Below are 27,081 nucleotides of genomic sequence, written 5' to 3'. Positions count from 1 at the left end.
TAATGAGAGGAGTCCCCATCACTTTAAGCTGTTTTTAAAAATCTATCCAAGTTTTTAGCAAGATGACAAAAGAAGGGTATCACTTTGCTATCTAGTATGAATTGAAGTTGGGTGCCATTCTGCTGCTGTTTGTCTTCAATATTTAGTAGACGTTGGATTCCCAGGATTGCCATGGGTTAGAGTTGCTCTGAAAGGCAAAGAAGAGAGTCTGGGTTGCATACTGAAGGGGTTGAGGTAAAGGGAGAAGGCCAGCAGCCTCAGGAAGTGAAAAACCATCCCATTCTGGAATTCACAGGAAGCAGGAGTGTGGAGCAAGGGGTGAGTGTGAGAGAGTAAGTCTTTGGGAATCCTTGGAAACCTGGGGTGGGGGTGGGGCAGATTTCCCACTGAATGTGGAGTGAGGATCTAGGCTGTTTGACCTGGATATACAAAGGGAGGTTGAGCCCAGAGAGCTGGAAGACATGGGAACATGTGAATGTAAAACTTCAGATGTAGAGAGATGGACCGCAGTTCATAGTTAATAATCGTAGGTATCATCTAAAGATTATTTGCTAAATGCCAGGCTGTGTTCTAAGAATTCATTAACCTATTTTTTTTCAACAACTGGTCAAGCAGATGTTTTTATTATTCATGATTTTTCAAAATGAGGAAACAGGCTCTTAGAAGCTAAGGAAATTTGCCTAAAGTTGCAGAGCTGGTATCTAACCCAGGTAGCCTGTCTCCAGGAACTGATTTCAACCACTGCTGTGCTCCCTCTGGAGGAGACCCTAGCTCACGCAGGGGTCTGGAACAAGGGCCTCTGGGCCTAGGTTTCCTTCCCCTTAAAGTGAAAAGCTTGATCTTGTTGATAGACATATTCATTTATTCACTCATTCATTCCAGGCATAAAATGGGAGTTTAGCCCACTCAAGTAAGCCTATTTTCTGTTGCCTTGAAATCCTTGTGTCTTTTTGTAGATTCCAGACCTTTCTTTTCTTTCAATATCCTAACCTTCCCTTATGAGTCTCTTATGCCACCAATTTAGACACCCACCACCCTCCTTGTTGAAGCCATCATGGACTTCTGGATCACTTCCCATCGCTGTTTTAGCTTCTGACTCACTGTTCGTAAGAGGAACATCTCCATGATGGGCAATTTCACTATCCACCCACATGACCCTTTTAACACTTGGGCTCCAAATTCTTGGCCTCCTCCCCTCCTTTTCCTCCACCCGCTTTGGCCACTCACTCCCACAGTCACACGCCAAGATCTTATCATGACCAGTAACAGCCATCCCTGCGCCGCCGTAACTTTCTATTGTGAGTAACCTTCTCTGTTCTCCATCACCTTTTCAGCTCCTTTCTTCTAGTATCTTTGACTCCAGGGGTCCTTTAACCTCGCAGGGCCCTGCAGTGTGTTCATCCTACTATTGTTTTGTCACTGTCTCTCACCCTCATAGTGTCACCACCCTATTTACTCAACTGAAATTCCATGGCGCCTCAGTGTAACTGTGGGAAGTTGGACTTGGCTGGAGGGAAAATGCTGGTCTTGCTTTACACCCACAATTATTCATTTTAAGTGGACCCTTAAAGCAGTCCAGCCAATGTTGTATAATTCCTTTGCCTTATATACACTGTCTTACAGTCCTTGACAACTGTTTTCATTCACCCTCATCTTTCTCCTCAAACCCCTGACGTCTCCTTTCCAGCTTTCAATCTCAGCTAGTGATCTTGCAGACAAAATTAAAGTGTTCAAAGAACTTCTGTAAGCATCCATCAAACCCTCCATCTATCAGCCTGCATCCGTGCCTGTATATGCCACTGCTGCTTCTGCGGGAGAGATGTATTGTCTGTGTTCATAGACAGTGTCATCCCCAATACGGTGTTCCAGATTCCAGATTCCATCTCCTCCGTCCACTTATCTGCTCACTGAACTCACCATCAGTTTTTTTCACTATCAGATCTTTCCCATGAGTGCGCAGACATACAGTCATTTTCCCCATCACACAAAAACCAAAACAGAATTCTCTCTTTTTAATCTACTTCCCCCTATATCACTCCATTTATCTCCTTCCTTTATACCAAAAATCGTTCCAAAAAGTCCTAACTCGGTGCCTCCATTCTTCTCCTTGGAGTATCAGGATAGCATGAGTAATCCTGCAACGAATTACTTGAGTGATATGACAATAAACATTTATTTCTCCCTCACATCCTAGTCAGGGTGGGTTGATGGCTCTCCGGGGTTATTCTTTTCCAGGGGATGAGCCAAGAAGTCAGTCTGTATTTCTGCTGTGATCTTCAATATGCAGCCTCCATGGTGACCACAATGTGAAGAGTGAGCAGGACTGCACAGGGGGTTTATGGGCAGGCCCGCTTATAGCTGGTGCAAATCCTCCTGCTCACATTTCTGTGCCTGAAATCTAGGCCATGGGGCCCCCGTGTAACATAAGAGAGGCTGAAAAATGTAGTATTCCAGGATGATCAGGAAAAGGAAATGGGATAAACTTTCATCCTGCTAAATCGTTGAGATTTGGAAGGTTTTTGTTACAACCTCTAGTATCACTTGTCCTGACTAATGCAGACATTGGTAACATTTTTTTTGCTGTGACAAAAAACTAGAATGCATGACAATGGCTTGGTGGAAGTTTTGGAGATGAAAGAAGTAGATATAATGCACTGGAGAGTTAGCCATCCATATGATGTAGTGGAAAATTATTTGGTAAAACCCCATTTTTACTGAGATCGTAGCTCTAAGAGGAAGCTAGAAAGCAGAACATTAGTGAAGTGTGGAGGGTATTAGCGGCTGTGTGGGGAAGATATTTGATTAAAAAAAGATTACAAATGGCCAGTTTGTAAGCAAAAGTAAAAACACATAAAGTCCAGAAACTGGAAACACATAAGTCTAGGACTGGAAAAGCCTACTGTTTTTAGTCTCTAAACAAGAAGATGGAGGATTTAATAAGGCTTTGAGGGAAAAATTCTCAGATGCTTCTGAATTGAATAAAGTGACTCAGAGCAAAGATCAGATTAAAGGTCTGGTCTTCCCATTCAAGCCTGATCATGGGAGGGAGGGGAAGAAGGAAGGAAGATAGAAGAGAGAGGGGGAGATTGGAGAGGTATGTTGAGGACGCAAAGAGGTCATTTAGGAACTACATGTCTAGGAGTAAATTTAAGTGTGTTCCCTACTTACAAAACGGATGAAACTGACTGGGAGAAGCAGCTGTGGTCCTCCCCAGTGCCCAGGGAGAGGAAATGAAATTGGTGATCATCTCACCAGCCCTGCCATGCTGCTCCAATTCATTTTTTCCCCATTGCTCCCCTGAAACTGCTCTTGTTGCTTCACCAGAAGGTCACCAACAAGAGGACACCCAGGTTGCTAAATCAGTCAGTCAGTCCTCAGTCCTTATCCGAGCTGACTTTCCAGCAGCCTCAGACACAGTTGGTTACTTTCTTTTTCTTTGAAATAAATCCTGCACTTGGATTTGTTCTTTGCTCATTTCCTTCTGCTATAGTCTCCTCGCCTCCCTGATCTTTCCACGTTGGGACCCCAGCACCCAGTCCTCGGACCTCTTCTCTTTCCACTGATGCTCACATCCAAGGCGATCTCATCAGGTCTCATGGAATTAAACACCATCCATGCACTGGCCCTTCCCAAATTTACTTATGTAGCACAGGCCTGCCCCCTGGCCTTCAGGTTCATCTATCCATTGCCTCCTTGTCATCTTTCTCGTATCAGTCGTATCAAACCAGTTGTGTATAACACTGAATTCCTGATTTTTTCCCTGCAAGTGGCTCTTTCCCCTGTTTTCTCATCTCAGGAAAAGGAGCTCCATCCTTCAAGGTTCTCAGATTAATAAACTTATAATCAACACTGCCTCCAGTTTATATCTCATATCCCTCCTCATGCAACCTACATGCAATCTTGCTGTCTCTGCCTTCAAAGGATCCCCGGAGTCTGAGCAGTTAGCATCCTCGTGGCAAATAACCAGGACAAGTTACCATGATCTCTCACCTCGATAACCGCACTTAACTGATGGCCCTGCTTCTGCCCCTGTGCCTTCTCATCCATTCTTACCACGGTTGCCATGGTGATCAAAAAGCAGTCAGATCGTCACCTCCCTGTTCACACCTGTGATGGCCTCCTGCCTAAGGCCAACCCAAAGCTTTCTCAAGACTCTACGTGGCCCCACAGCTCTGGTTGTCTCCTCCCTCTCTGGTTCCTTCTTCTCTTTCCCCTCTCTCACTGCATTCTGGCCACACGGGCCCTCTTGCCATCCCTGAATATTCTAGGCATGGCCCACCCCAGCAGGTGGCACATACCACCCCTCCAGGTCTTTGCTCCCACGGCCTTCCCGCGGGAGGCCCTCCCTTGAACACCTCGGCGAGCTGCTGCCTCCAGGTGCCAGCGCTTCCTCCGCTCCGTCTCTGTGTCCTGTTCTCCCATAGCCCTTTCACCTCGTACCGTAGCAGAGACCTTGCCAGTTGACAATATTTACTGCCTGTCTCTCTCTCCAGTGAAACAGAAGCTCAAGGAGGTAGAGATTTTTGCCTATTTTATGACTTCTGTCTCCCAAGCATCTAGATGAGCACTTGGCACCAAGCAGACATTCAACACAGGTAGAAAGTACTGCGTGCAGGAATAAATGCCAGCGTGTAAATGCTGAGAGACAAGGAAGGAAGGAGGGTCTGATCTGGCAGGAAAAGGAAGTGTCAGGACTTCCTGGGGAGGGGTCTGGGCTCTGGGAGGTCGGTGGGGCTTCTGGGGGCTCAACCGATGTGCTTTGTCATGGTGCAGTGCCCTTTCCCAGGGCTGGACCACATCCTCCTTGCTCTGAGGCTTCCTGCTCGCTGCAAACCCCACTGCACTGACATCCTCTGGCTGCTTTGCAGAGTGTAAACGAGGAAGTAAATTGGTCACTGTGGCTGTGGACTCGGGTGGAGGGAGGTGACTGGCCTCCATCCCTCTCTCCATCTCCCTCTTCTCCTCCCATCACTGTGCAGAGTCTTCCCCTGTTCTTACAGGAAGATCGCATTAGCATCCTCAGCGTAGCCCGAGCATTGCCTTCTGTCCGTCCTCCCTTGCTGCCTCCTTTGCATTTCTCATGGCTGAGGTTTACAGGCGACCCTTTGGCTATGCAGACTTCCCGGGAAAGGATGTGCCCAGTGCTGTTGACAGCAAACTGTCTCAGTGTACAACCTCACTGCGCGGCTTCAGAGTGGGTAACACACACAAAGTACAGCTTCAGTCCTGGGGAAGGTAGAAAAAGAGCGTTGCCGCTTGGCAGGGAAGAGGTACTCACTTTGGGGAAGGGTGTGTGTGTGTGCGCGTGTGTGCGTGCTTGTGCAGTAAGGGAGCTTGAGTCTCCTCTCTGTCCACCTTGGGCTCCACTTGGTACATCGGTGTCATCCAAGCCTCCTGCAGAAAACAGAACGTGTATATGGACAGAAGAAGGTTAGGGACAGAGGTTTGGTTAGTTACAAGAGCCCAACAGAAGAGCTGTTCTGACTAAAATATGGTGTATGTCACTCAGGTTGTCCCCAGACAGGAAGAGATGACTCTATTCCCACCTCTGTAAGATGTGGGGTACAAGGAGCTCAGCTTTGGGGTCCCTGTTGCCAAGTGTGATGCTGACGGGATGAGGAAGTTCTTCCTCCCCTTTAGCACAGAACACGCCGAACAGCTGGGCTGCCCAGGAGGCTGGGCCTGGAGGTGCCCCGCCCTTGGATGTCCCCAGTAGGATGCCAGCATGCAGACCACCCCTGTGGTGATGCCTGGATGAGGTGGGGCTGGGAAGGAGGAGGAAAGTGACATAAGTGATGAGCATGTCCTGAAGCTCATCCAGGAGACACCCCCGGGGGAGCCTGGGAAAGAGCGCAGGCAGCCAAGGATGCTCGTCTGAGGCCCCAGGAGACGCGGTACCACTGTTCAGACCTGGAGAACAGGCCTCATGGGAAAGGGGTCGGCAAGCTTCGGAGACGGGTGAGTAGATCACATTCGAACCCTGGCTCTGCCGCACGACGCCGTGTGATGATGGTTTGCTGCCTCCTTTAGCTTCTTCAGCAGTAAAACAAAGGCAATGAATGCCTTCTTCCAAGTGTTGTCTTGAGATTCAGAGATGATGAATTTAAGGAGCCTAGCAGAGCGCATGTGCATGAACAAACGTGGTGGTTTTATTTTATGTTAATTGAAGTAGAGTCAGTTTACAAGGTCGTGTTAATTTCTGGTGTACCACATAGTGATTCATTTATATATATTTTTCCTTTTCGTACTCTTTTTCATTATAGACTATTACAAGCTATTGATTGCAATTCCCTGTGCTGTACAGGGGGACGTTGTTATTTGTCTACTTTATGTGTAGTAGTATCTGCACATCCCGAACTCCCAGTTTATCCCCCACGCCACCTTCCCCCCTGGTAACAGTGAGTTGGTTTCTGTGTCTGTGCAAATGTGGTTGTTTGCATTGTTATTAGTACTGCATGGACGCCCAAGAGCAAGAGCGGGATGTGATTTGTCTGAATGCCCCATGTGTGGTTCCGTGCTTAATCAAACCCACCTTTATTTCTGCACATGAACAAGTGACTACCTAAATGCAGGGAGGGTTAGGAGTAGGAAGCCTCTGGTCCCTGCATGGACGTACTTTCCTAGGAGCTGGGTTGCTATGAAGTATTTCCTTCCAGCAAAGGGGTCTCGGTTTTGGCCCCTTGGCTTGCTGCCCGGGGGTCTCTCAGGTCTCCTGGGCCAAGCCCGAGGCGAGGTGGGCAGACACGCCTGTTTTGGTATCTTCACCATTTGCCACTGATTCACAGGAGCTACAAGTATCTTCCAAAGTATTGTCTGAATCCCTGGGTTCATGACTTCATTTTGCCTTTCTGGGTCCAGCAAGTTTCACTGAAAAGAACCTTCTGTGAATTCTTTTTTTTTTGTCCAATCACATCAGTTATTTAGATAAAGTCAAATTAGGTGGAATTATCAGCCAAGCACTGCTGTAGCCTGAGAACAAAGCTGGGTTTGACTGTGCGCATGCGTGCATGTGTGTAGCGGTCAAGGAGGCCCTGTGGAAGGACCATTACCTGAAGGAGAAGGCCAGGCCCGCAGGGGCCTGCGGGTTCCCCAGCTATCAAAATCAAACCAGGTGGAGAAGAATGACCCAGAATTTGTGATTGCTGCCAGATTTTTGCCCTTTAGAAAGCATCGTCCCATAAAATGCCAACCCCATAAAGATGCATTCATGCAATCCTGTGTCCTTAGGCACTTCCACGCATGCTCTCCCCCCATATAATTCTCTAGGCCCTGGGAACGCTGCTTCCATCTACTGAGAAACAAACTAAAATATTAATAAAGGGTTCAAATTTTCAGCTGATCAGTAATATTTAATATAACATTTCAAGTTTGTAATGCAATCCGTTGGATGTGAAAAATAAGATTAGATACCGTGATTCCACCTACTCTTTTTTCAGGGCACGAAGGAACTGATGGAGCCGGCCAGATGCCGTCTCTCAGAGGACGCTCTGATTCCTGGACTTGCTGTCTCTTTGATTGGCCACAGTTGTTTTGAGGTCTTTATGGCTGCATCACGGTTTGTGAGGTGCTCTTGTTCAAAGCACGGGCTTGTAATTTGACATCCTCAGGCCATTTAAGGCTAAGTGTACTGGGACTTTATGTGCTAGAGAGGAAAAAAAAGGTATTAAAAATCTGAAATTATCTGTGACAGGCAAGAATCATCTTGCAGGTACTTTGCTCTGCGATCACCAAATAAGAAGTGATGATGCAGCCTGCAGAAGCCAATGCCTTGATTCAGTGAGGTGCGGACAGTGTCTTCTCACAACGTAGAGACGAGAAAAATGAGGTGCTGTCGAATTTTTAAGGCAACAGGGAATGTAATGTTACTGCAAGACCCACTTCCTGTGTAATCCCATGGAGGCGGGGCTAAGATAGCAGGTGTGAGTCCCCAAGAAGCACTGTCTTCTGGGATCAAGGTCTTTGATCACCATCATTCATTTACTGACCTCAGGTGTCAGGTCCCGGCTAGATGTAGGGGACACCCTGCCCCAAAGGGGGAAGGTCCAGGTAGCCAAGCTAGTGCTCCTACCAGTCCATGTAAAAAATGAAAAGGGGAGGCTCAAAACGGCACAGAAAAGATGCCACCAGCTGGGTTGCTGCTTGGGAAATGCAGCCTGGAAGAGGCTTCCTCTTTGAAAATCTATGCATCCATGAAAATAAAAATTCTAATCAGGGTGATTGCCGCACCAACAAGGCATCAGTCTCCGAAGGACCAAGGTCCCCTTTCGTCCCTGAGCTCCTCAGTGTCCCCTCCAAGGAGCATGAGAATTAAAATCTAATCTTAGACTGGGGTCCAAGGAGGCAGGTTTGCTGACAGGAGAGTTCACTGTTCCGTGGGCTGGGGGTTCCTAGAAGTGGGGCAACGTCCGTGGAGGGACTTTGGTGGTTGACGTCATGGACGTGGTAGTGCTTAGGCTCTAACCTCGCTTTTTTGTTCCTTCAAGTTTGACAAATCACTGAACCCACCCACCGTGTGGGAGGGTCGGGACGAGGCACCTTGTTAGGTCCTGCAGGACCTGTGTCTCCAAAAGATCGCTGTATCTCATCCTTTTTTTGAAGCATCGTTGATTTTCAACATTTCAGGTATACGGCAAAATGATTCAGTTATGATGTTTAAAAAGTGAGTTCCATATCCATAACTGATTTTTGAAAGTTCTTCATGAGAAGAGAACAAAGGACATGGGTGGTTAGATACGTTTCTATCGTTTTGTGATTTGTTGCTGAAATTAACACATCACTTAAATAGGCTCATGCCTGCACATTTAAAAGATAAAACTTGGTGGCAGAATTACAAGCAAGTTAAAACTTTCTCAGACAAAGGGTTTGGAAGTAGAGTTTGAACTCATTTGTTTAAACTTACTTGTTGGAGAGAGATCTATACAGCATTTGTTTGAGAGAGATATACATGGCATTATTAGTTTGCTGTAACTCCCAACTGACATCAGTAGTTATTTCAATAAAGTCTTTGCATAATCAGTGGAAAGGATTGGAAAATAAGTAACATAATTTATTAAGCACATAGAACAATGCCCTTCTCCGCTTTTCTTTTGAGGTATTTTTTCCATCTCTGACAACCATTAAAGCCAAGGATTGAAATAAATCTAAATCAAAACCAGTTCTTTAAACTTCTATATAAAAAACTTAAACTGAGATTTAAAAATAATAATAAAGCTTATTCAATTGTATAGTTCTCTCTAAAATATTTCCATATTAAGTTTTGTATTCTCCTAATCAGAGAAATAAGGAAAATAAAAATTCAGTATTTCTTATGTCAGCTTTCATTTTAAAATGTTGTAGTCTTTGAATAATTCATCATTCATATCACATATTTCCATAGGCATCGATTTACAAATATGCAGGCCAAATTTATAATTAAATTTTCATATATCAAGGAGTCTGTGATCAAAATGTTTTTTCCCCATAGGGTGGATGATCAAAAAAGTTTGGAAGCTACTGATGTGGATGATTATTTTAGGCTGTAGGAAACATCTAGAATGTGCGTTTTTTTTAAAAAAATTTAATTATTTTAAATTGAAGTGTAGTCAGTTATAATGTGTCAGTTTCTGGTGTGCAGCATAGTGTTTCAGTCATACATGTATCTACGTATATTTGTTTTCATATTCTTTTTCATTATAGGTTACTACAAGGTATTGAATAGAGTTCAGAATGTGAGGGTTTTTAGCTGTCTTCAGACGCTGGGTTAACTCCACTCTGCAACTACAGAATCTCAGAAGAGCAAAACTCTAATGATTTCACTGAGGTCTCTCTGGCACACAAAGACTAGATACAGGTGCATGGATAAGGCAGGAAGGGGTGTGTGTATGTGTGTGTGTGTGTAGTCATACTACCAGTGCCCTGTGAGCCACAGTACAACTCTCTCTGTGGGCTGTTTGATCAGATAATCCAGTGACTGGGGAGGGGAGGAAGGCATAGAAGAAAGGGGGAGAAGAAAGCGTGGTTGATAAGCAAGGATTCTCTTTCCTGTGGCTGTTATTTGGTGCGGGATGTCCCTGCAGCGTGAGTCCCAAGCCCATGAAGATATTTTGTCCCACCTGTGACTCTGTGAAACTCCCCTGATTTCTGTGATTCTCAGTCTATCCTCAAATGGTTCCTGCCTCCCTCGTGGGTTTCCTATAAGGAGGGGATAAATCGCACATGGGAAAATGGTTTACAAATGTTTAAGTGCTGTACACCTGCTCAGGAGTAAATTACCAAAACGTCTATCGAATCTGATTAATACTGTCTTCTCTTTTCTGGTCGGAGCTCACTCGTCTAAAAACATACCCCAGCGTGTCACATCGATCAAGACACCTGCATGGTGGACATCATCTTTGGCCGAAGGACTGGATGTGGTGTGGTTTGACACAACTGCAGACCCACCAGTATCTGATGTAGGAACGTGTTAATTCTTGTGGCTTGCTGTGGGGTCCTTGCTGTGGAAGCTCTCTTGGATTTGGTGGCACTTTTTTATTCTCTATGGCATTTAGGACATGCCAGGCTCAGTAGATGACTGTCAATGTAAATGGGCTTGGGTCCTGATTGGCGCAGAGAGTGATTGTGTAACTCAGCGGACCCCCCAGGCCCCCTTTCCCCCAGGACTGCCTTAACCCTTCTAGGGCACTGCTGCCTCACTGTAAAAACATGACAGTGTCAGGAGGCAGGTATTCTTGGGTCCACTGTACAGATGAGAACATTGCAATACAGAGACTTGATTACCACGGCCAATTTTAGCTGTTCTTCTGTGACATACAGTAAATATTTGCAATGCACCTTCACATAAATATACCTCAAAAATGAAGCATCACTCTCTGTGTCAGCAGAGTTGGTTTCCTCTGTTGTCATAACATTGTCCTTCTCTGAAGGCTTCTAAACATTAGTCACATCTTTCTTCTAACAGCACATAGCCCAGCTAATTAGTAATTAGGCAGGGAGTGGAAAGACAGGGAAAACTTTTATTCCTGATTATGTCTGATCCTTCAGAGACATTCCAGCAAAAAGAAAAACCTTCTCTTATGCAGACATGGGATTTGAATTTCTTTTTTCTTTTCTTCCTTTTAAAATTTATAGCCATAACCTGGAGCCATTTTCTGCAGGGCTCTTGTCAAGCTTCAGTTATTCCCCTGGAAATTGCTTTGTTTGCTTTTCCAGTCCTCATTCTAGACTTTGCATGTCTCCTCTTGAAACTTCATCTTCTGGTATCAGGGCTTCAAGGTGCTGGCCGATATCTCGGGGCAAGTTCTGAGGATTTTAGGATGTGAATGTCAAGAAAACATCTTTTGTTGAAACAGTGACACAGGAAACTTTTATTACAAACTCTGAAAACCTCCTGACTCTCTGAGAAAGACAGACCAATGCAACATGCTATGGCAGGCACTGGCCATGCTGGGGGCTGACGGTGGAAAGTCCTTCCCTTGGAAGGTAATGCCTTTGAACTTCCTTGTACAGGAGCCAAGAAAAGATGGAAGGCCGAGGGGGAAGTGGAGAAGAAGGAGATGCTGCCTTCACCTCTCCGGAAACCCAAAGCTGAGGAGTATCTTTAAAGCACTAAATGCATCATTTTAAGCATGTTGTTAATTGACAACTATTCAAAAACTATGAATCAGGTGCCTAAACTGTGCCAAACACACTGACAGCTCAGCAACCCTGAGAATGAACTGTGCATTGGCTTGATCTGGACGGCTACATGGGAAGAAATGATGATAAGGGAGGCGCTGCCGTTAAATGTGAGGTATTCAGTGACAGCAGGGAGAACCCATAGCGAGGGAAAAGGAGTTCTGTTTCTGGGAAGTTTCAAAAACTTTCACTTCGGAGGTAAGTTTTAAACAAGGACGTTGTTCAACTGGGTTTGCCAGAGACATAAGAAGGTCACAGCTTAAGGCGCTGGGGGGCATAGAAAGCTTTACAAGCTGGAGGACAGGGCAGGGGTGGGTGGTGGAGAGATTGCAGGGGTCATGCGGGGCACAAGGAGGAGGAGTGGGCATCAGAAGATGAGGCTGAAAAGGAGACGGCGGCCAGAGTGCAAAGGACACCAAAAGCCTTGTCACTGTCTGAGCTTCATTCTAAGGGTTATGGGGAGCCCTCCAGGAAAGCAAAGCCAAATTAAGAAATTCTTTTTCCGACTAGGAAGGGTCCATATTGTCTTGTTTGCAACACGGAGGGCCCCAGAGGTGCCAGTCCTTACCCCTGAGGATTAGGGCGTGATCTGCAGGCGGCTGCTCAGATCTCCCCAACTTTGCTTTCTCAACCTCAGGACACTTTGAGATTTGGCTGGCGAGCATCTGCGCTCCAGAGAGAATAGCAGTGATAAAGGAAACCTGGCCTTTTCAGTAGAAATGTCCGGTGTATTTAAAGTGACCTCACCAAGCATCACCTCCCCTCGGCAGGTGTATTTTTTGGGCCAGTTTTTCAGTCTTGATCCATTCTTTAATTTCAGGGAATGGGACATATTTTATAACTCATGGATTAAAACGAAAGCTTTAAAAGGGTAATAAAAATAATGAGCCTGTTTCTGGCCTTTCCTCGTGAATCTTACTCAGCAGAACTCTTCCATATTGGGTTCAGGATGGCAGAGTGACCCCATTAGGAGTACCTCCCTTGAATGTATTTCCAGTTCCCCATCTTGTTTTTAGAAGCAGAAGAGGATTTCAGTTAAAATATGTCTTATCTAAAATGTGCTCTACAGCCTGTCTCCGCCTGTTTCCACACACATGACCTCCGTCCGCCCTCTTACGCGTGCCCATCTCTGGAGATTGGCCTGGGGAACCAGCTCATCACCTGGGCTGAGTCTCAAGATAACTTGATAAATGGAGAACATGAGCTCTTGGGTGGACTCTGGAACCTGAGAAAAATGGTTCTTCCACTTCCTAGCCGGGGCTGTGACCTTCCACCAGAGGCTCCCTGAGCCACTCACAGGCAGAATGGGGCTGCTACACCAAACTTCCGTGGTGTGAGGGAGGGTATCTGGGATACCTGTGGAAAAATTAAACTAATTCTGAAATGCAGTTCCCCTGGCCCACATTCTTTGGCCCTGCCTCTTCCTTTTGGCATGGAGACATGCCTTGTTTTCAAAGTGAGTCAACAGAGCTGGAACAAAGATGCATTTGAGAAGAGCTGTATCAGCTTTGCTTTTGTTTTAAATTGAAGTATAGCTGATTGACAGTGTTGTGTCAGTTTCTGGTGTCCAGCTCGGTGATTCAGTCATACATATGTGCAGATACTCTTTTTCATTATAGGTGATTGCGAGCTATTGAATAGCATTCCCTGCTGTACAGTAGGTCCTTGTTGTTCATCTACTTTATATATAGTAGTGTGTACCTGCTGATCCCAAACTCCTAATTTATCCCTCCCCTCTTCCCTTTTGGTAACCATAAGTCTGTGTTCTACATTTGTGAGCTTTACTTTTATAAGAGGCCCTTTATGCACTGGGCTGGTGGGACTTCTTCTCGAACTTGACTGGTATCTTGACATGAGAAAGTGCTCAGTTCTCAAGGTGGGTGAGAATTGCCCTTTCTGAAGCTGTGTGCCTCCTGGATTTGAATGAAGATGTTGCCCAATGAAGTTAATAGGTACAATATACAGGTCAGCCTGGTAAAGCCAAGTGAAGGAAAGGGCAAAGGTGAAATTGGCTTAAAAATGGAATCAGGAAGCGAGAGCCCAGTGGCCCTGACTAAGCTGACAGGGGCTGTGCTTTGGCTCCGAGTAGCTGAACAAACCCATGGCGAGTAGATGAGATGCGCTAAAAGAGCGCGACTTTGAGTTCTGAAGCTCGTGACTCTACCCTGGATTGACGAATGCCCCTTAAATGGTCTCTTCCTGTTTTCAGTCATTTCCCATCCATACTGTCGGTCAGCTTTCAGTCAGGAAACAACTCTCGATGCTCTCCAAGTAGGGAAGCACTGGAAGGCCTGGAGAAGGAGGGAGGGAAGCACTCCAGAGCTGTGGTCAGCAGCAGTGAATAGAGAGCTTTCCAGAAGCTCGCTCAGACTCTGCCTTGACCCCCTCTTCTGTGCACGTACAGCTGGAGCTGCCTCTGCAGATCATGGCATCTTCTTCTCTCCCACCTTCCATTTCTCTGCTACCTTCCATGTCTCTCTGGAGTGCCCCTCCCTGGCCCCTGCAACCTGGAAACTTAGGAGAAAAGGGAGCTGGGAAGTGCTGTTCCTGGCTCCTCCCCTGCAAGGGTGAGGTCTTAAAAGGGGTCATGGCAATGCCAAGGTCACAACAGACAGACCAGCGCACCAGCTGGTTCACAAGTGGGGAACTCTAGCCACATTCGGATGGAAACACTTCCCCTATGTGGCCCCCGTTCCAAATCTCCCCATGTTTTATTCTGAAAAGCACAGCTGAAGATACAGTCTCACTCTAGTCTCACCTCCCACCACTGCCCTCCATGAACCTTCTTCCAGGAACTCGTGCATGCCTGGCAGCTTCGCTGCCCCCCAACCCCCTCCCCGGCACTGCACCCCCATTGGCTGTTACAGTTCTCCTCCCTCCAAATCACCCCTTTCCCCATACTTGTTTATTGAAGTATTGTCTAGTTTTCAAGGAGAGGCTGGATGCCATCTCAACCTTGGATGGATTACATTGTGAAGTAATAAGCCATCCTTTGATTATTCCAGTCAGAAACTGTCTCTATTCTTTACAAAGCCCCAGAGTACTTACTGTGTGAATATATATTCGAACCCAGACCTTCTTCAAGGTTCATGATTTCCCTTATGGGAAACTGTTTAGATAGTCTTTCTGAGCTTTAGGACTATGTGGTTAAATGGTTCACAATGAAATCCCTCAGTGTTTGCGTTTGGGAAATGTTTTCAGAAGGTCTGATAAGAAATCTCTATTCATAAAAGCACTGAATGTTCAGATGAAATACAGGCACCAAAAGAAAATCAAATGAATTCGTTAAATAGCATGTATAGATACAGATATAAATATTAATGCAATTATATTGAATTTTTACTCACGAAGTATACGGTGTCATTCATGTTACCTTCAGTTTCTATGCCAGCAGTATTCCATGTCAGTGACCACAACAGTATTTCTGAAGGCTTTTACAGATTCACTTCCAACTGCTATTCCCTATTTCACTCGTAAGATCTTAGGTTCCTTAATTTGAAAACTTAAATTGTAGTCTCTCAGAAATGGCATTCCTCTGACTCTGAGAGGGAAGATATATGTCTCAAAGCTTGGAAAGAAACACACATATGTCACAAGTGTGACGTGAGACTGACATTAGAGGAGCGCTTTCTCCCCAAATTCTCAGTCTCTTGGAGCCCTGCTTGATGATGTCACACTGGGTGCCTGCTCGGAGACCGAGAGCCCCCTGGGCCGGCCTGCAAAGCCAGCAGGCATAAAGCGTCTCTGACACACACATCAAATGGGCATTTCTGTGGACTTGATTCACAACAGTAAGCTGGCTCTGGAACAGAAATGGAACTTTTATTCTCTCGGCTGGCTTTTGTATAAATCAAGCTAGTGTAAAACTATATTTTAAAAACATGTACAAATAAAAAGAAGACAAATGCTGGGCCAAATGTCTTTGGGAATCCGTCAGACCCCAACTGTTTGAAGAGCTGGCCGATTCAAACCATGTGTCCATTGCGCTGGCCAACGGGGAGGATTGATTCCAACTGTTCCGAACGTTCTCTGAAATAGTGATAGAGACTCCAAAATGTATACATATATATGCAAAATATATACATACTCTCTAATGCACAAACTCTATAAGGTCCTTCAGCTCAGAATCAATTAATTTCAGATAAAAATCATCCATCCATCCAAGACTGCTTTCTCTCCTAAATTAGGACCAGAGAGGGAAATATCCAACTAGGAAGATCCCGTAATGAGAGCTCAGGTCTCCTGTGTCTGTCAAGGTTACCTCTGTGGTAACCTTGGTTACCTCTGTGGGTGAAACGTTTTTTCTCAGACATGGAGGATGGCAAAGCTGGCAATTTGGTACATCCTTGTGACATACAGCATGGGAAAGAAAGAATCTCGTGTCCTGATTGAGGATACATGTTGGGTCCTGTGGGGCAATCTTGAATCTCTCTGAGACTCAACTTCCTCATCCAAGCAGGTCCAGCCTTCCAGGGTCACAGTGGGAGTCAAAGGGATAAACTCAGTGAAAATGCTATCTAAACCACGAAAGTTCTGCGCAAACACTGGTTATTATAGTCCAGGATTGGATGACAAGTCTCATTTAAACTCCCTTTGTGATAACTGATCCCCCATCGTCTTAATCTCCTGTAGAACGGGGGAGAGATACGTGAAACTGAAATCTTGAGCTGCTTCTAACTCCCTTTGTAAATCACAGTCGCTGTCACATCTGAGCGAGTCTTCTGGCTGATTTCACGGACATGCCCCTTCCTGGGAGGGTGGTAAGTATCAAAAGGTGACTCCTGAAATAACTGCAAATGAGAGTAATCTGGGTTTCCTGGCACACTCCACAGCTCTGTGTGCATTCCTGATTCGGGACATCCTTTTTAAGAGGATGGATCTGTATGCAGAACTCTCAGCTTCTCTCTTGTCTCTGGGATGATTCAAGCCCGGTAATTGAAGTTCCCAGAAAATTGAAGTCATTCATCTCTTTTTATCTCTAATGTAAAAAATATAGAAATACTGTAACTTTTGCAGAAAAAGCCCCGCAACTGCACAAAATTATAATAATTGAGTCTGTTTGTCTTCATTTACCCAGCTGGGAAGATAGTCTGGTGGAACACAGCAATTTTCTAAATTCAGAGATAGTTGATTCCCGAGCACAGCTGTTGCCCAATGCAGTCCTACTTCTTCTTTACTTCATACCAGGAACCAAACTACGAGCAGGCGGCCACAATGGCCTAGAGTTTCAACAGGACTCTGCTCTTCTGAAATAATAGCTCAGTTTTGCCTAAGCCAATCACCTTTTCAGCATTCCCTGAAAAGTTACACTAGATGCAGAAAGTCTGAGAAGGACTTGGTTTACCAGGAGAGGAGAGAGTTTTGGAAGAGAGCCCCGCCATTCTTTTTGGGTTGACATCAAGGGCTTATCTATGAAGAAACTCCCCAGTCGAGTCACCTTAGTTGACATTACTGTGTTTCAAAAATGTTTTAGTTTCTTTAGAAAAATGTTCTTAAACTTGTGTGTGTGTGTATATATGGAAAATGCTGAAAAATCTGTTTAAAATACAAAGTCCTGGGTCCTTGCCTCAGATTCTGGAATATTAGGTGTGGGGTGGAGCCAGGGAACCTGCATTTGTGCTCATGCTCACCCGTTGATCATGATGCTGGCGTCTCCCGAGCACGTGGCAGGAGACCCCACACACTTCCCTCCGCCTCGCGGATGAAAAGTCATTCTGCTTTCTGTCCTCGGAGGCACTGGCTCCCTCCTGTCTCAGAGAGGTTTTGCTTGCTCTGTTCTTTGCCTGGGGTGCTCGCCCCCGAGATGCTCCGTGGCTGGCTCCTTCTCAACAGTTAGGTTTGGGCTCTAATAACATCTGCCTGCAGAGGCTTTCCCGCATCCCTTTTGGTAAAGTCACCCCCGGCCCCAGCTCACTCTCCTCATGTTACCCTCTTTCTTCCTCCTCTGAGGTCAGCTCTGTGCATCTTCTTATTCCACCAGACTGGACACTCCATGACAATGGGAATCTCATGTCTCCCATGGTAGCCTCGGTGCCCAGGAACCTGCCTGGTGTCTGTCAGGAGCCTGGTCAGTATCTGATGGTGGGAAAATGGATAAATGAAATGTCATCTAAAGGAGAGACTGAGTATCCACAGATCAGAGCTCCAAGCGTTCACTTCTATTGAAAAATTTTCTTTAAAATGTTTCCTTTCCTCTTGAAAAATATTGCAGTGAATTTTGCCTTCCATTCCATAGCATAACCCGATTTGTTTGGGTGTAAGAATAATTCTTAAAATTACTTACCAGTAAATAAAATCGACACTCCAGGAAAATAGACCCCATTCATTGTCTAAATCCCAGTCTTGCTGGCGCATCTCTAGTGCATCAGGAAATATGAATAACTCAGTATTGGAACCGCTGAGTAAAGGCAGGAACACTCTTGTTGACACAGATCATAGGATCCTTCAGAAACACAAAACCAAATTCTAGAGGGACACGGGGTGCAGAGCGACTTGCTGGGTGTCCATCCAGCGTCTCCTGGATCCCCACGGGGGACTCCTGCTTTCCCTGCCAGGCAGGAGCCCCATGCTGTCTGCCCTTCAAACGGTTTATATTCTGTTTCCAGCCAGAACTGCTGAGGTTCTCCAAACTTCAAAACGCTGTGTTCAGGGAGAAGATGCCTGGCGGGGTCGGTGGTCTTGCTCTGCTCCGTCTGCCTGACTCCGTTCCCGTGTCTTATTCCAACAGAAGACAAACAAACCCCGCATGGGGAGAGGTTTCCCGTGTCTTGTTTGTTGACGTACCTCCTCCTGTTTCTTAATGCCTGGGATGGGTCCACAGAATTTGTATTTTATCATCAGCCAGATTAAGTAATGATGGTCCAGGATTCTCAACCAGAATTGACAAATGAACTTCACCTTCCCGCACAGAGCCTTCCTGCTCAGCGCGGGGCTGAGGGGCTCTTAGTTCTTCTGAGGTGCTGGGCTGAGCGGCTGGGCCCAGTAGTGCCCTGCCCTTCAGGGAGACCTGTTGACACCAATTAGTGGTGTAACCTTAGAACAATCATTTATCCCTTCTTCCTTCATCTGCTAAGAGGGGTTAATAATTATCTAATAGAATTGTTCTAGGTACTAAATGAGGTGGTGCGTGGAAATCACCTATATCAGGGCCTGGAAAGAGCAATTGTTCAAAAATCATCACTGCTATTTCTTGCAGTGTCTGTCGTCATTTTTTTAAAGATCCGAATGTGGATGGATTTGTCTGTTGGCTGGAGATTTGGCAAGAACATCTTGGTTACTGGCAGCAATCAGTCAGAACTGATGGATAAGCGCTTATTGGGGATCTGTGATATTAGTAAGATGCCTGCCTGGAAATAACTAGTCTAAATGGTATGACCGACTCCACCGTCAGGAGTTCTTTTGTCATCTCAGAAGCACAATTTCTATGATTTTAGGGAAGAGCTCAGTGTTTGAGACAAGACCAGCTGGACTTGTGAAAAGCTGAAGGAAAAGCTGGATCCCCCTTAAAGGTGGCATTTTGAATATAGGCATTTGCCCGTGTAACACTGTTCACGTGGCATTAATCACATGGAGTAACAGAATGGGAAAGGAACATGGAACAGAAGACTTGGAATCTGGAAAGCTGATAGACAAGGGGTCATTGAATTGAATAGATTTGAAAAGCTTAATCCTATAGAAGAAATGGGAAAAGCAAGAGCAAAACCAGAATGCCTTTCAGAACCTCGGGAAGGTGAATTGGGGATGTCAGGTATTTCTGATTATAGGGGTAAAGATGGGTGGGTGAATTGAAAGGCTGTGTAAGAAGCAGTTGAACTCCCGGAACCCCAAACACAGCCAGGTGACTGCCCGTCCCTCATGTGGCAGAGGTCTGCGGGATGACTTTCTGGAAGGTGTTCATCAGAGGCAGACTTTCTCCTTGACTCCTTTCAGAAGTTCCAGTCTGAAGTCCCTTCTTGGCTCTTCATTGACTTCTTCTACTCTTTAAATTCTTCTGTCTACTTTGATTACTCGCGATTTCATAGTTCTCTATGCCTGCTCTCCACAGACTTTCAAGTTACCATCTCATCAACAGCCATGACTTTAGATCTCTCACAAAGCTGGTGACTCTTGAAAGTTTTCACTTCCAAACCTGGCCTTTCTGTTCCGCTTTAGACTCACGGCTGTGCCTGTCCACGTGACAACTCCATGTGGCTGTCCGTGGGGCCCCGGGGCACAGATAAACTTTCTCCTTTCTTCCCCAGAGCCTCCTCTGAACCTGTGTGCTTCATCTCAGTTTCCTGTCTCACCTCCTACCGTTTCCTCCAAGCTACAAGGCTGAGAACAACCCTAATTCCTTCTTCTCCCTCGTTCCTCATGACCTGTAATTAATTCTTCCTGTTCTAGCACATGAATGGTACCAAATACAACAAGAGAAAATGCCAGATCTGGAGAAGCGTGTGGTCTTTCCGGGGCGCAGATACGTGAACAATTACGTTGTATTGGGTGGGTTCTCTTGAAGACTTGCATCTGATCCGGAGAATGAAACCAGGGACAGATGTGACAGGCTGATTGTGATTCAAATGGAGTTATTTTTATTTTCGACTGTATTTTCTTTGACTTGAGTTGGAGCCACAGGCCCTGTTCTTGGCCACCCTGCAGGCTCAGGACATGCACTGGAAAAGAAGATGGGTCCTTTTCACAGCGGAGAGGCTTTCAAATCAGCATAAAGAGCTCTCCAGAAAGCTGGGCTCAGGCATCTTCCTGGTGCTTTTTGCTGTATGATTTACATATCAGACTCTCAACGATATACAGAAGTTTCCGGCTCTGCAGTTAAAATCCTCACACCCTAAGGACAGAGTCCGTTCCCAGGGGAGCGCTCGCTCCAGCAAGTAGAGCTGTCCAGCACATCAGCGTGGGAGGTGGACAGAGGGTCGCAATCGTCCCCAGAGCTGTGGATTCTTACAGAGCCCACATTCAGGGAGCCATTGTCAGCTTGAATTCAAACTCGGTTCTAAGTTAGCTCTTTTGCTAACACGTTTCCTTGCCTAGAGGGATCTGGGAAATGGAGAGAGGGGCTCTGCTGTTGCCAAGGGGAAAAAAAAAAAAAAGGCCTTATCTGAAAATACCAGAGCATTTTCTTCTCTTTTAAATCGGGTCAAATGCACCCAATTTAATTGGTAAATTTTATAACCCAAAATGATAACTTGTCTGCAAGGAGAGCTTTCTGCTTGAAATGCAGCTGAAAGCATTATTAGACCATAAAGTGGCTATTGTGTAGGTCAGTCTGAGGCTGGGCTCTGCTTGTACTTGGAAGCAGGAAGGAGGCACAGGCAAGAGATTGTCTCTGAAACGTGTAAATTATGGGTTGCAAAAAGAGGTGAATGTTGCCTAGCAAGTGGAACAACAACAAAAAAAAAAAATTCAGGGAAAGCTAGGCGTGGAATGTTCTCAGCACTGGAAAGTCTCAGACCTCAGGGAATCGGCTGAAATGAGCTGGGACCCAGAGTCTAAGCCGCATGGAGCATTAAAGACTCAAAGAATGTTCAAGTTGGTGGTTTTCAGAGGCTTTCTGTTTTTGTTTTTACAGCTTCCAATCTGCTTTTTTAAAAGCTTTATTTAAATTAACATTTCATAAAATTCGCCTACTGTAAGTGTACAATTTACTGTTCTAGAAAATTTATAGAGTGGTGTAAACTTCACCATAATCCAGTTTTAGAACATTTCCATCACCCCCTAAAGTTCCCCGAACCTGTTTGCAATCAGTTCCCACCCCCACTCCCAGCTCCAGGCACATACTAATTTGCTTTCGGTCTCTGATAAGTTAGTTGTTTCTGGATGTTTCATGTAAATGAATAATATGTAGTCTTTTATTCTGGCTTCTTTACACTTTGCATAGTATTTTTGAGGTTCCTTGCTGAGTAGTGTTGTATTGCGTGGATTTACCCATCTCTTTACCCATTTATTGTGTGATGGACTGTATGTGGTGTAATAAACACGTTCACATGCCAGTCTTTGTGTGGATGTTTGTTTTCATTTCTCTTGGGTAGATTCCTGATAGTAGAGTTGCTAGTTTTCATGATAAGTTGTGTTTAACATTTTAAGAAATTTCCACACTGTTTTCCAACGGGGCTGTCCCATTTTATATTGCCCTTGGCAGCATGTGGGGATTTCACTTACTCTGCATCCTTGTCAACACTTGATATTGTCTGTCTTTTTTATTGTGACCATGTCAATGGTTGTGGAATCTTTCTAATTGCTAATGATAAATACCTCTTCACATGCTTATTAGTCATTTGTACATCTTCTTTGTTGAAATGTCTAAGTGTTCAAGTCTTTTGCCCACTATTTTTTTGGTTGTTTGGTATCTTATTGAGTTATGAGTTTTTACGTAGTCTGGACACAAGTCCTCTATCACATACATGATTTGCAAATATTTTCCCAATGAGTTGCTTTTTAAAAATTTTTTTCATAGTGGCATCATTTGAAGTACAAATATTTTTAATTTTAACGGAGTCCAATTTATCATTTTTTTTTCTGTTTACAGCTTGATCATTTGATACTGTGTTTAAGTACTTTTTGCCTAACCACATGTCACAAAGACTTTTTCCTATGTGTTATTGTAGAAGTTTTGTCACATTAGCTCTTATATTTAGTTATAATCCGTTTGAAGTTAAATTTGTGTATGGTATGAGATGATAGTTTAAGGCATTTTGTTTTGTTGCATATGTTTCTCCAACTTTCCCAACACCATTTGTTAAAAAGATCATCCTTTCACCCCTGAGTTGCTTTGGCATCTTTGTTGAAAATCAGTTGACCATACATGCAAAGGTTTATTTTCAGACCCTTGATTTTATTTCATTGATCAGTATGCTGATTCCTCCTTCAGTACCACACTGTCTTGATGACAATGAGTCTTGATAGTGAGTTTTTAAACGAGGTTGTGTTCTCCAACTTCGCTTTTTATTTTCAAAATTGTTTTGGCTCTTCTTCATACTTCCATATAAAAGTAAGTCAGTTTCTTGTCAGTTTCTATCAATAAGTCTGCTAGGATATTGCTAGAGATTGTCTTGAATTTTTAGATCAATTTAGGGAGACTGCTTTCTCTTCAATATTTACTCTTCAAATCAGTGAACATGGGCTATCTTTCCATTTATTTGCATCTTCTTTACTTTTTCCTAGCAATATTTTGTAGTTTTCAGGGTATAAATCATGAACTGTTTTTGCTAGAATTTTTCTGCTTTATTCTTCTTGCTATCATTGTGAATTGCACTACTTTCTCAATTTCATTTTTGAATTGTCCACTGCTAGTGTATACTGCAGTCCTACTAAACTCATTTATGAGCTCTAATAGTTCTGTGGGGGATTCCTTAGAATTTTTTACATAGAGAATTGTGTCATATATGAATAAGACACTTCTTCCTTTCTGATCTCTCTTTTTCTCCCAGATTTTCCCTCCCTCCCTCCCTTCTTCCTCCTCCCCTCCATCCTTCCCTTCCTCCTTTTTTTCTCCCTTCTTTCCTTCCTTCCTTGCCATTTTGCTCTCCTATTTTCTGCATCAGTCTAGCTAAGAGCTTGTCAGTCTTAATCTGGTCAAAAATATAACTTCATTTCCATTGGATTTCTTTTTCTGTTTCATTGATTTTGACTTTAATCTTCCCTGTGTTTGCTTCATGTTTAATTTGCTCTTCTTTGCCTTTCTTACATGGAAGCTTTGGTTATTGATGTAGATGTTTTTCTGATACAGGTGTTTAAAACCATATATTGACCTCTAAGTAATACTTTAGCTGCATCCTACACATTTTAATATGCCATTTTACAATTTTCATTCATTTAAAAATATTTTTCAGTTGCCTTTGTGATTTCTTTTTGACCCGTGAGTTTTATAGTATTGTTTTGTTTAATTTCAAAACACTGGAGATTTTCCCAGTTACCTTTCTTCTGTCAGTCTCTAATTCAATTTCATGGATGTCAGAGACTTTGTATGATTTCCATCTTTTTAAAATAGCTGAGACATGATTTGTGTCCCAGTACATGGTCTGTCCCATGGAAGGTTTTGTGTGTGCTGTATATGGGTTGGAGGGCACATTTGCAAGTCTTCTCTGGCTTTTCTTTTGCCCGGGCTCCTTCCCCTGTCACATCTCTTCTGCACAAGTGAACATGCAGGGTGTGAAAGGAATGTGTAGGTGCCCTGGGCCTGCTGCTGTCTCTGCTGCGTGTGTGCATGACTTGTGGCAACCCAAGGCCCTTCCCGGCTGCCTCACCCCCCCAGGACTCCTTGTAAAATCCCTGGCTATGCGGTCAGTTTATTCCCGGCCCGGTCCATTGGTCCATCGCTTGTCCCAAAAGGGGCTCGGCCACCTGCGCTTCCTGTGTCCTCACCACTTGCACTGGCAGCGCCTCACATCAAGTGAGGCCTTTCGGGAGTGGTAGCAGAGCTTGTATTTCACAGCCTGTGCCAACCTGTTTGAACTATTGATAGGGTTGAGAGTGGAGATGGCAGTGGCTCTGAGCAAGAACACCATAAATTCCTGCTGACCTTTCAGAACATTCACTCGTTTTCTGAAGCAATGCTCGTCATGTATGTGGTATGATTTTGGTTGCTTTCTAGAGGACTGAAATGCTGTTTGAGGCAGGTTTGCTCAGCCTCATCGATGCTTTTTGGAAAGTGATTTTGTCACGATGGAAGCTGGGCTTGTCTTTGTTTTTATTTCAGCTTTAGATGGTATCCTTTGTTACCTTCAAATCTCCCACACGAGGCGGGAGCCCTTATCCAAAACAGATAAACATAGAGCTGCTGATGTTGAAGGCAGGGTGGTCCCAGGACTTTGGTCCCTGCATCCCTCCCTTGCGATTGAAATGGGCGTCTTCTCTTGCCGTGAGGGGGCTGCACCGTCCTGAGAGAGGATGGGACTTCTGTCTTGACTGCCTTGTCCTATTAAGGTGGGCGCCCTCGGCAGACGCTGCCAATGGAACCTGTCACCTGGGGAGATGGTAAACAGAACACGAGAATTCTGCCCTTCTCCTTTCCCTCTCCTCTCCGCTCTGCCATCCTCCCCTCATTGCCATGACCGCTACCGATCAGGGTGACAGTAATGTGTGTCTCAGTGCACAGTTACATAAGGGACACCTAGGACGTGTCAGATGAATAGGACAGAGTCTCCAGCTTATTCTGGAAAGTACCTGCTATGTGTCAGATTCTGAACTTAGTGTTTTATGAACATTTTCTCATTTAACACTTACAACAGTCTTCTAAGAGGGACTCCCCCTCCCAGGCTGAAGATATGATAAATGAGGCTCAGGGAGGTTAAGTAACATGTCTGATCTCACACAGCTATGGGTGAAGCTGAACTCTGATTCTGAATCCAGGTGTTTCCAAAGTGGTTTAGTCCACCAGACCACATATGTCTTCTAGAATGAGAGAGCGTCCTTCAACCTGAGCGAGCGTTTAGAAACATAACTGAATCCACCATTACATGGTGACCTAAGCAAAGGGAAAGTACCACATGCAGCACACCCCCCCCCCACATCACACACACACAGTACCCACACCCCCCCACATCACACACACGGGCACACCCCCCGTCTCCCACTTCTCATGCAGCCGCGCCTCCCGCCACACTTTGGGGTCAGCATCTGACTCTGAGCTCAGGCAGACTTGTACAAAGTTCTCAAAGACGCAGGTTCCTACCAAGGTGCACTTCAAATGTGCCCTGGGGAGTAGTACTATTTTTTTTTTTTGAACAGAACAACCATTCTTCACAGTTTCTCCGCCGTGGGAAGAGCGAGCAGGTTGGTGGAGGAGTTTAGCAGATTTATTGACATGAACATAGTTTGGAGACAGAAGGCGAGCTGTCACAGCCTGACACGCGGAAGCTTGGCATCAATATTTCTATTGATGCTCCGCGCGGGCCGTATCCCCACATGCCCTGGTTCGGGGCGCCAGTCCGCACAGAGCATCCCGGAAGTTGTCTTCCGTAATAGAAAGGAAGACATTCGTACCAGCAGCCTCTTTTCTTTGGTTTGGTCTTGTCTCAGTTGCTTGTTTGTTTGAGTAGCCCCGCCTCCAGCATGTCCTGATTTCAGGAGAAATTCACTTTCTCAAACGCCCAAAACCGGGGCTGGGGGGCTGTCAGAGGGGGGTCCTGCCTGGGCCCGTCTGCTGGATGCCATCCCCTCACTGCCTCGTCCGGCGGCCCAGGGGGCAGCAGAGACCAACCAGTCAGGCGCAGACAGGGCCTGGTCTGAGGCAACAAGGCCTCGCTGAGGGTTATAATTCAGCGGCCTGCTGTATTCCAGCCTTGAGGACTGGGGACGAGCAATTGGTCATCGTGCACAGGTTTATACAAATGCCAACACAGCTCATTCAGCACCCCGTGGGGAAGGCCCTTGCAGACGCCAAGGATGAGACCCAGAGAGGCTAAGGGCCTTGCACAAAACTGAGCAACTGAGGCAAGGTGGGTCTTTCTGGAGGCACGACCCTGGCTTTTTATATACCTCAGACAGGATCTGCCAGGAAGAGTGGAGGACATGGGAGAAAGTAAGAGACGGGAAGACGCTCGCAGCTCCCAGCAATCACCCGAGGACATGGGCAGGGTGGTAAGTGCTGTGGTAGGAGCTGATGTCAAAGGTCAGAGGGCAGAGGTGACATCCTGCTAAAGTTGCAGGTCAGACTTCACGGAGGAAGGCGTTTGAATGTGCCTTGGAGAATGCTTGTATTTGAAGGAGGAAAGACTTGGCTGGACAGGCAGGAGGAACAGGCGAGCAGGGCTGTGGGAAGCCCGAACCCCAAGGGGAGATTTTGTACAGACTGTGTGCGAACTTTTGTGTGTTACCTTTGGGAACATATTTCAAAATGCGAGGTGGGTGGAAAAACACAGCCAGCGGTATATTAACACATTAATAACAGTGTATTCCCCTAAGAAATGTGGGAGTGCAGCAATTTTTGGAGGAACTGAACAGTGTAAACCAGCCTTGCTGATAGCTTGAGGCACTTTTGACTTTGGAAACCCCCTTGGTGTTGGTCCAGTCGCACTAGCCTGGACCCCAAGCATCGTGACCCCCAGTTCGGTACCCAGGAGATGCCTGACCTGGCCCTGCCGCCAGCACTGCCAGCCTGACCACCTCCTACGGATCCCAAAGAAAGTCAGGTCCAAGAGGAGGAAGACTGTGGGAGGCCGAGAGAAGGAAGTGGGCTTTAGGCCTGGACTTCAGCCTCCCTGCCCAGGTCCAGGGAAGGAGGGTGAGGTTTGCAGTTGACCAGACCCAAGATGAGAATGAGATGTTGTCTCGACCACTTCCATAGTTTTCCATAAGCTACCTTGAACTTTTGGAACAAAAGTCTCCTTACCTGGGGATGATGGGGATAGTGATTCTGCCTTCCAGACTGGAGGAGGGGCGCCGAGCACGGTACCCCGTCAGTGGTGGGAGCTGGAAGACCTCTGTTTCCTTTGC

The 27,081-nt window shown here is 45.5% G+C and overlaps 1 long non-coding RNA gene across 1 annotated transcript; it reads right to left on the bottom strand.

Annotated features, from left to right (window-relative positions):
- Positions 1-27,081, bottom strand: LOC140685785 (uncharacterized). Its single transcript, XR_012059222.1, has 2 exons — positions 26,978-27,081; positions 1-187 (listed from the first exon to the last, which is right to left on the bottom strand). It is a non-coding gene; the product is annotated as an uncharacterized lncRNA (long non-coding RNA).

The sequence above is a fragment of the Vicugna pacos genome, chromosome 15 (genome assembly GCF_048564905.1).
Source record: "Vicugna pacos chromosome 15, VicPac4, whole genome shotgun sequence".
Classification (NCBI taxonomy): domain Eukaryota; kingdom Metazoa; phylum Chordata; class Mammalia; order Artiodactyla; family Camelidae; genus Vicugna; species Vicugna pacos.
Note: the sequence above shows the minus strand (reverse complement) of the source record. Positions and strands in the feature narration are given on the sequence as shown.